Raw genomic sequence first — 8,038 nt, 5'->3', positions numbered from 1 at the left:
TGCCCCCCCTCAGGGCTCGGACTTACACCGGGTGGGGCGGGGGCTGGAGCGGGGGCGTCGGGAAAAGTGGGTCAGGGGTGCGCCCCCTCCCTCCCCCGCGGAGGGCTTTCGGCCCGAGATTCACTTTCTTCCCCCCCTTTCCCCGCCCCCTCCTCGGAAATGTTCTTTGGCCCACAAGCACATCAACAAAAATAAAGATAGGCTCTCTTTTCCTGGAGATTCCTTGAGAGTACTCCAGTACCCTTTTCAAGGGCTCACAGACTGCAGTCTTACCTAGGGAACTTTGATTCCTCTCCCCCAAATTATTGGAGCCTTCTGCACCCTCGCCTTTGCTGAGAATTCTTCAGACAGGGCTGGAAGCCAGGATCCTCTGATTGTTCTTGGATCGGGATTCTCAGGTTTTGTTTGCAATTCAAAAATTGTCATTCCTTCTCCCTCACAACTTAACACTTTTCAGGCAAATCATTAATATAATAAAAAGTGTAACTTCACAGAGACAGTGGATTCCTGGAGCGGAGGAAGGAGGGAGGAGTTGTCTGTCTTGCCTAGTTTGTTCTTAATTTTGCTCTCAAACTCATATTAACTAAATTTCCTCTCCTTCATTTCTTTCTGCTTTTGAAAGTAAGGTCAGCCCGTGTTGAAAAAGATGACTTTGTTATGTTTTTGAGTTTTAAGAGCATTGTATAATCTATTCTTCTATCTTACTGAAAGGAAATGTTTTAAGGTCCAAAAAAAGACTCATTGCAAAGCTGCACACTGTACCATTTTTTGTAACTTTTTCCATTTTAAATGTGGATGCCCTTTCACTTCAGGCTGATAAAATGTTTGCTGCTGATAATGTCTGTTACTGGTGTTGTATAGACACATCTTTTCTATTTGCCTCAGGAATTGGATGAAGTAATTGATCACTAATGAACTACAGTGCTGGTGAGATGTGTAAGGTGAGACTGCAGTTGAAAATAATTTCCTTTTTTTCTTTATTTTAATCAACGTCTGAGAGTAGGGCTGAAACTGAGTAATTTGATGGGGCCATCTTTGTTTTCCAAATATATCACTCAGTCAAATGGGTCTATGGGCAGGGCTAGATTTAGAAAGGAAAAATATGTTGAATGTACCAATCTTTTCAGTTGCTCCAACATACTCAAACATAGTGGTACTTAACTAAGAGCCAAATGTTACTTGCAGCTATTCTTGATCAGTATCTTCACCAGGGATAATTATAGTTTGCCTATTCAAATTTTCTTGCGTAACTTTACTTGGATGTCTTAATTTTATTTGTGTTTTGGTGTCTATCACCTACTGTACGTTTAGTCCCGGTGATTATGTATGTGGATTTTGTGTGTACCTGGTTTGTGGGACTCTTGTAAAGTATACCCTTTCCGTTGGAAAGAATTAGGCAGGTCAGTCACTCCTGCTTTTATTTTCTGAAAAATGGAGTAGTACTTTTCTCTTTAATGATTATTTTGAAATAAAGATGATAGTGTTGAGATCTGTTTAGCTTATTAGGGATAAGACTAGTTTGTCATTATGTCCTGATCACACATGGTGTGTGAATTCAGACTGCTTTATTTAATCTAATTTGTAATGCTTTGGATTTAAAGGATATTATTGATACAGTGTTAGTGAATAGTTTTCTGTGCTACAGAGAGGAAGAGAAGTTTGCTACTTTAACATTTTTCACAAGCAGTTTTCTCAACTTAAAATATTTTACTAATTTTTTTTTTAGAAAAACATAAGTAATTGTGATCTATTGGTTACTGCAGGTTTTTTTTTTTTTTTTCTTTCTCTCTCTCCACACATCTGGGCCTCTGGATTGTGAAATCCTCACAAATTTTTCATGTCTGTCACAACATCTGTTTAAGAAGAATAAGCTGTCCTTTTTTTTTTTCTAGATTGAGGCATGTAATTGACATTTTGCCTTAAAAAAAAAAACTTAGGAGAGGAAGGTAGACATAAACCAAGATTCTTTTGTAAATGCACATATTACATTTTCTTGTATTTGAAACTCAGCAATGCTTATGTTTATTTCATATAATTTTTATTTTTGACAGAGCAAATATGGATTTTTAAATTTATTTTTATTTTGCAGATGGAGGCATATTCCTGCCTTAGACCTCCCAATTTGAACTTTATATATTTTTATATATATAGATTTTATATATATCTATAATTTTATATATATATAGATTTTTTTTTCTTTTTTTTTTTTTACACAGAGTTTCACTCTTGTTGTCCAGGCTGGAGTGCAATGGTGCAATCTCAGCTCACTGCAACCTCTACCTCCCAGGTTCAAGCGATTCTGCTGCCTCAGCTTCCCAAGTAGGGGTTATAGGCATGTGCCACCACACCTGGCTAATGTTGTATTTTTAGTAGAGAGAGGGTTTCACCATGTTGGTCAGGCTGGTTTCGAACTCCTGACCTCAGGTGATCCACCCGCCTTGGCTTCCCAAAGTGCTGGGATTACAGGCGTGAGCCACCATGCCTGGCCTTATCTTATTTTTTGAAACCTACAGATAACTTTGTGGAAAGGAGCCAGTGGTCTGCTTTTTGCCTATGGAGATGTTTGTTTGTAGTCTAAAATGGAATATTTAGAATTAGGTAATCTTGTGTGGCTAGTGTTGTTTGACCTGAATTGTGTCAAGACATTTTCCACAGTTCTCACACATGTAGACTATGTGAAGTGTTAGTATTCATTTCAAAGTGAAGTTAGTGGTTGGCCACTGAACAACTTGTTACACAGAGTATTCTAAAATGGGAAATGCCATAGTATTGAAGGTTGTGGTGAGGTAGAAGTCTGTGTCTCTGAGCTGAATAAAGACATAGCTTTTTTAGTCTGTCCTTTTGGCTGGGAAGCTAGGACACTATTTTTAGGTAAGGCTGTAGTTTTTGGGAGTAAGTACCTTTCTATTAGCTGGTAAGCTTGATTATTTTATTTGTTAACAAGAAGTTTTTATTTTCTAATGCCATAGATATTAAAATGCATTGTTTTAAAGTTGGTATATATTTATAGACTGTCTAGTTTTCACTGGAAGAGGAGTGATGCCAAAACAACAGGAAAAGTAATTTTTACTTGCAAAGGGCCTCGTGTAATTAAAAAATCTACAGCATATTCATGAAAGGCTAAGAATAGTGTGCAGAGGGACCTACAAGTAAGCAGGGCAGATCTGATAGATGCATGTGTTTTCTGTTTAAGCAGTAGGCTTGGCATTAATATTGAATGTAGATTAGTCTTTAATTGTCTGTCAGAGACCCTAAGATCCAAATACAGGCCCCATACAAGAAATAAGGACCTTTGCCTTTTGTTTCAAATGTATAGAAGATTTCAGGCCAAGTTTACCAACAATAGTTATCCAAGAGATGGGGAGGAACTACTTAAAAAAATTATAAGCAAATTTTTAGGTTTAATTTTCATAAACTTAGGTGAATGTACATGCAGATGTAAGCAGATGTAATTGAATTTCTAAGTAATGTTTTGAAATGTTTTCCAGAAGAAAAGTGATACAAGTGGAGAGTATGCCATACAAACTGTCTTGCCATTCATTTCAGTTGATGAGTACAGTCAGGGTTACTTCTGTAGCATTGGCTAGAAGCAGCATATAACATGATAGTTTATTGCTTTGAAGGTGGCTGGGATAATAATTTTGGGTAATCTTGAATCTATTAGAAGTTAATATTCTTCTTTTTAAAAGACCACTGTAGATGTAACAGGAAGAATTTTATTTATATATACATGTAATAACTATTTTGGTCAACTTTTAATTATTTAAAAGAAATGGAAAGTTTTTCATCTAATACCAACAGTCACACCGACTTGTTTACTCTTGTGAATCGTGCTGGGTCAGTTTCTCCAAGTAAGAGCAGGAAGTTGTTTGGTAAAGCAGTGTATACATACCTCTTGCCTTTGAACAAAAAAGAACTTGATTCATTGTCAGGTTCTTCAAAGAATGCATGGCATCTTTGTTGACTGAACTGTTCTGAAGTGTGAATGTTTGTGATTTTTGTCATTTCTGTGCCATATTTTAGGTGTTCTTGGCACATCTGAATTTGCCTTTTTGCTTCCTTCTGCAGAAATTATCTTTGTTGTGATGAAAATATCCTGTAATGCGAGCTTCCTGTCAGTAGGCAACGTGTTTAACTAATATAATTTTAAAAACTTACTTACTTTTATGCAAAACTCCTGTATGCTCATGGTAAACAAATTTGAGCAGTAGTAAGTACGTAAAGTAAAAAAGGTTAAAAAAAAGAAAAGCCTCTGTTCTTCCTCTGTCTCTAGTCCTGCTCCCCTGAGCTGAATCTGGTAAACAGCTGGGTGTCATTTAGCTTTTGGAAGACCTCTCTATTCCTGAGATATTCTGGCAGTGTGGAAGTAGAGTGAGAAGTCAGAAAAGGCATGGTCATTGAACCAGAGTTTGAATGTTGTGCAGGGACTATGCTGTTCTTATTTTCTGTGATAAGTAATAATGATAAACTACCATCAGCTTAAGATAACTGTAATTTGAATTGTGAAACATGAAAACAGTTAATTCTTTAGTCAGGTTGGTAAAGTTTTGATTTGTTGATCTTTTAAAAGAAATATGCGTGAATTGAATTCATGTAATGTTAGGGCTGGTGGGGGTTAATGGTAGTAATGAATTACCATCTGTTGAATTTTAAGATAAGCTGCACAGTATATTTACTATAGACTTTTTATAACTCATCATCTCCTTTAATTCTCATAGCAACTCACGAGATAGGTATTTCCATTTTACAAAGGAGGAAATTCAGGCTTAAGTGTGACTCAACTAACGTAATGTCACGAGACCAGTAAAGTAGTGGAGCTGGTGTTCTTTCTGGAAAGCCTGTGCTCTTCTTTCTCTAGCTAGTCTGAGTGACTTATTTTCCAGATAAGGAAATTTAGGCCTGAAGAAATTAAATGAGTTGCTCAAGGTCACACAGCTCAGTAGTAACAACATTAAACCAAGCTTGTTTTTAATCTTTGGAGGCTTATCTCAAGACTCTTGGTCCAGTGCTGGTCATGCTACATTTTATTGAACTAGTGTGGACCAAAAGACCACATGCTTTGGAATGATACCTTGGTGAATGGTGTTTTCTACTATGTATTAAAAAAACTTTCTTCTTTGTCTTTCAGAAATTATAAAGAGCTCTGATGGGCTATTTGGGTGATACCCAGTGCAGTGAACTGCAGGTGAGTAAGGTTTAGGAGAAGTTTATTTAGAAAACAAGAATTTTATAATGCCTGAAAGAATAAGGTGGGACAAGGGTGAAGTGATACAGGGCTGTAGTGAAATGGTGGTAACCTGAAGGCACAGATCCTAACGGAATCGGTTACTTCTGGAACAGACTGAATGATGAACAAGCTCCCAAGAGACTGCCTGCTACCTTGTCAGGTTAGTGTGTGTGAAAAGAGTGAGGGTAGGTTAATCTTCCACTTCTGTTCAGATGAGTAACTGCATAGGGGCTCAACCTATCTGTGTGCTATTGGAACTTGAGAGGTCCTTCAGTTTTTGTGTCAACATTCTTGAGTGGCGATTACTTTGTTCTTTAGTGAACTTGGTTAAGTATTGAATTGTTTTTCCTGTTATCTGCTGTTTACATAGTGTCATGAATGATTGTATGTATCTGCAGTTTTGAGGATTTAAATACTGAGAACAAACATATCAATAGAAACAAAAGGTTGAACTTTTTTTCCTAGTTGTCGTACTACCTCTGTTGGTACTATTAGTCTTTCAGATTATTTACCTTTTACTGCAATGCCTGTTAATTAAAAACAGTTAAATCTTGAGTATTTATTATTTCACAGTAATTAATCTTCTTGGTCAACTAAGGTATCTTCATCTTTCATTATTATACTTAGGAAATGGTAATACTACAGAAATAAATTAGAAGGCTTTTAATACTTTCCTTGTGAGCATCAGAGTTAAAATTATTATTATTATTATTTTTGAGATAGAGTTTCGCTCTTGTTGCCTAGGTTGGAGTGCAATGGCACGATCTCGGTTCACTGCAACCTCCGTCACCTGGGTTCAAGTGATTCTCCTGCCTCAGCCTCCCGAGTAGCTGGGATTACAGGTGCTTACCACCACGCCCAGCTAATTTTTGTATTTTTAGTTGAGACAGGGTTTCACCATTTTGGCCAGACTGGCCTCAAACTCTGACCTCGTGATCCGCCCGTCTCGGCCTCCCAAAGTGCTGGGATTAGGGATTACAGGCGTGAGCCACCGCGCTTGGTCAGGTTCTTTGTTTCTGGAGTGGTTGCTCTTTCTGCATGACTTGCCTTCCACTGGTTCATAGGGATGGTCAGAGGACCAATTGAGGCAGTTGGCTGGTCCTTGAAAATTTGGGTTTGGGTTAGTTATAGGTCATCATGACCAAGGAGAGCATGAAAACACTCAGTCAAGGCCAAAGTGAGCGGTAGAAGGGAGGGGTGGTCCTTTTGAGACTTGATCAAGCTTGTTTCCTGGAACCCCTTTGTTTCCTCAGTAGGGTAGAACTTTATTACTTAATGTTGAATAAATTGATATTAAATAAATTGTTAAATGTTGGGTTATTATCCTAAGACAGTTGATTTTCTTTTTGGCATTTCATTTCAAAATATACATTTTTATAATTCATTTTAAATTATAATACATTATAGTTTGATTTTTTTTTTTTTTTTTTTTTTTTTGAGACGGAGTCTCGCTCTCGTTGCCGAGACTGGAGTGCAGTGGGGCAATCTCAGCTCACTGTAACCTCCGCCTCTTGGGTTCAAGCGATTCTCCTGCCTCAGCCTCCCGAGTAGCTGAGACTATAGGTGTGTGCCACCACGCCTGACTAATTTTGTATTTTTACTAGAGATAGGGTTTCACCATGTTGGTCAGGCTGGTCTCGAACTCCTGACCTCAAGTGATCCACCCGCCTTGGCCTCTCAAAGTGCTGGGATTACATATGTGAGCCACTGTGCCCGGCTAGCTTCAGCTCTTAATAAAATGACTTTCCATCCTCCCTTTTGCACTTTGGCTATGTAAGACTTAAAAGAGTATCTCCAGCTAATTTTTTTACTCATCTGGTTTAAGCTGGACTTTTTAGCTTTGTGTTTTTTGTAGTTAAAAAAAAAAACTATCTACATTTTGCTTTTAATTGTTTTCAGGTCTCCTGGCCCCTGGTTCTTTGATTTGTCTGAGTCCACACTGCCTTTTAACTGATACAGTTCACTGCTAAGTCAGCAAGTTGGCCTGGAGAATCCCAGAGATTTTAGTGTGCCAATATGGTATATTTTTAGGGTTTACAGTGAAACTTGGGCTGAGTACTTGCTGATTGGTTAAAGTAATAAAGAAGTAAATTGTTAAAGTAGTAAATAAATGTTAAACTAATAAGTAAAAAAAAAAAATTTTTTTTTTCAAGACAGAGTCTCACTCTGTCACCCAGGCTGGAGTGTACTGGTGGGATCTTGGCTCACTGCCACCTCTGCCTCCTGGGTTGGGTTCGAGCGATTCTCTTGCCTCAGCCTCCCTAGTAGCTGGGACTTTGCCATGTTAGTCAGACTGGTCTCGAACTCCTGACCTCAGGTGATCCACCCGCCTTGGCCTCCCAAAGTGCTGGGATTACAGGCGTGAGCCACCGCGCTTGGTCAGGTTCTTTGTTTCTGGAGTGGTTGCTCTTTCTGCATGACTTGCCTTCCACTGGTTCATAGGGATGGTCAGAGGACCAATTGAGGCAGTTGGCTGGTCCTTGAAAATTTGGGTTTGGGTTAGTTATAGGTCATCATGACCAAGGAGAGCATGAAAACACTCAGTCAAGGCCAAAGTGAGCGGTAGAAGGGAGGGGTGGTCCTTTTGAGACTTGATCAAGCTTGTTTCCTGGAACCCCTTTGTTTCCTCAGTAGGGTAGAACTTTATTACTTAATGTTGAATAAATTGATATTAAATAAATTGTTAAATGTTGGGTTATTATCCTAAGACAGTTGATTTTCTTTTTGGCATTTCATTTCAAAATATACATTTTTATAATTCATTTTAAATTATAATACATTATAGTTTGATTTTTTTTTTTTTTTTTTTTT

General features: G+C 38.0%; 1 protein-coding gene across 2 annotated transcripts in view; it reads left to right on the top strand.

The window, feature by feature from the left end:
* Positions 1 to 882: 882 nt before the first annotated feature.
* Positions 883 to 8,038, top strand: part of HELZ (helicase with zinc finger) — a 196,342-nt gene continuing 189,186 nt past the window's right edge. For both annotated transcript variants that reach the window (XM_011999166.1, XM_011999165.1), the window contains exons 1-2: positions 883 to 941; positions 5,129 to 5,185. The gene's annotated coding sequence lies outside the window, so the exon portion shown is untranslated. The remainder of the gene's footprint in view (positions 942 to 5,128; positions 5,186 to 8,038) is intronic.

Source organism: Mandrillus leucophaeus, unplaced genomic scaffold (genome assembly GCF_000951045.1).
Source record: "Mandrillus leucophaeus isolate KB7577 unplaced genomic scaffold, Mleu.le_1.0 Scaffold585, whole genome shotgun sequence".
NCBI lineage: Eukaryota > Metazoa > Chordata > Mammalia > Primates > Cercopithecidae > Mandrillus > Mandrillus leucophaeus.
The sequence above is the reverse complement of the archived record's forward strand: the minus strand, read 5'-3'. Positions and strand labels throughout refer to the sequence as shown.